Source organism: Neovison vison, chromosome 13 (genome assembly GCF_020171115.1).
Source record: "Neovison vison isolate M4711 chromosome 13, ASM_NN_V1, whole genome shotgun sequence".
In the NCBI taxonomy this organism is placed as follows: domain Eukaryota; kingdom Metazoa; phylum Chordata; class Mammalia; order Carnivora; family Mustelidae; genus Neogale; species Neogale vison.
The window spans coordinates 55,563,258-55,565,264 of NC_058103.1; the positions used below are offsets into that span (position 1 = coordinate 55,563,258).

Here is a 2,007-nt window from a genome sequence, read left to right on the forward strand (position 1 = left end):
TGTTATGCTTTAAGTAAAGATTTCCATTTATAACTATACATTAAGTCACATAACAGTAATTTGACCCTACACAAAATGTCCTTTTAGCAACAAAGTAATTAACTGTTATAATTTCCAAAGTGACAAAGGTATTGAAACAAAGAAAGAAAAAAATGAAAAGAAAAAAAAAACACACACCCAGAAAAAATTAAATTGTAACAAAAGTATGTGTTGATTTGCTGGACAGAATCACCCCCAAATTAAATGGCACAGTACAAAAATTTGTTGGAAAAAAATATTACAAAACTGAACACTGCCAGTGTGAAAGTCAATACCTCCATACCCTGCACTGAGTTGGTCTGCCTAACTACTATCTCCTCTTCCAGTTCTCCCCTCTGAGCTGTTGGAAGCTTTATTATCATTACCTGGAGAAGAAGGAAAGTCATCTCTGGCTATGTCCCTCTTCCTGTGAAATCTGAACCCAGATGTCCTCTGCCAGTAGGAACAGCCATTACTTGGTCCACTGGCCAGGCGACTGCAGTCTTTACCTGTGGCCTCTGCCTGTCATTCAGGCTCGGGAGATGTAGTTCTGCTGTTACTTGGGGCTGGAGCATGAAACTCCTGTTGTTGGTGCTGAGCCAACTACTGGCATGACTCTTTCAGTTGTTGCTGAAAAACTAGAATGGTGCTCAGCATACCTTCTACTTCTGTCAAGTTGAGTGATGAAGAATTCAGTTCATTCTCACTGCGCTTAAGCTCCTCACTGTATTTTTTTCTGTAAAGCCAACTTTGCTTCAAGGTGTAAAACACATCTCTGGGAAAGCCGCTAGAAGGAAGTTTTTTGAAGTGGCTACTTCTTTGGAATAGTCCTTCACCATCAGGCCTCTGAAGCCAGGGGTGAGGGAAGAGAAAAAAGTCAAACACAAGGTTCATCTGGTAAGTTTTACATGAACAATTTCAAGCTGGAAAGTATAAGACTATGGCGTGTTGTTTTTTTTTTTTTCCTCAAAAAGTATAAATACTACTGTGGAAAGGAGTATTTAGCTGTCCCACTATAGCTTTTCCTAGTGGGATAATCAGGGAAGTCTCAACTGGGGAGTATGATTGTTAACTACTTCCAGCATAAACTTCCAAGTACATCGTTTTTTCAGGCTTGTTTCAGTTTGTCATTAGTCTGTTCCAATTCACCTTTCATTCTTAGAAAACAAAACAAAATAAAACAAGTTGATTGCTGGGTCTACCACATCTGTTGATCTCATTTGGGCAACGCTTGGCTGCTAGACTTGCTTGACATACTAGATTTGAGCAGTATACATTTGTATCTCTTGCTCCTTGGTTGCTGGTCACATAACAAGGATTATTTTCCCTGTGTGCAGACTCTTGTTGCTGGCTTTAGTTTTTCTTCAGACTCCCTTAAGCCAGGTACATCATTAGAATTAAGATCTGTGCACTTGCCCTCCAAAGCTTAGACATATACTTCCTATTGTTTCCATCATAGAATTAACTCATCTTGTGCCATAATTTTGAAGTCTCAACTTGTGCCATAATTTTGAAGTTCCAACTCAGTTGAAACTTTCTGAGAAGAGGTTCCTCACTGGTCAGCTTGCATCCTCTCCAGACAGAAGCCATGCCAGCGCCAGTCACATAGGCCAAGGCAGCACTGCTTGCTTGCAACCCAGGCCACCAAACACGCTACCCCAGCTCCCCAACTCTTACTCCTGCCATATCCCTTGTGCTCCTCTTCCTATATTGGATGTTTATTTATTTATTATTTTAAAATATTTTTTTTTATTTGAGACAGAGTGAGCATGAAAAAGAGAGCATAAACAGGAGAGTGGAGCATGAGCAGGGGGAGGAGCAGAGGGAGAGGGAGAAGCAGACTCCTCATTGGGTGGGGAGACTGATATGGGACTTGACCCTGGGACCCTGGGATCGTGACCTGAGCTGAAGCCAGATGCTTACCCGACTAGCCAGCCAGGTACAGCGATACTGGATTTCTCTTTGGCGTCTTTAAAACAGTGTTAATTC

At 41.4% G+C, this 2,007-nt stretch overlaps 1 pseudogene; it reads right to left on the bottom strand.

Moving 5' to 3' along the window:
• Positions 1 to 1,126: 1,126 nt before the first annotated feature.
• LOC122894501 lies at positions 1,127 to 1,608 on the bottom strand (annotated as a pseudogene).
• Positions 1,609 to 2,007: the final 399 nt, after the last annotated feature.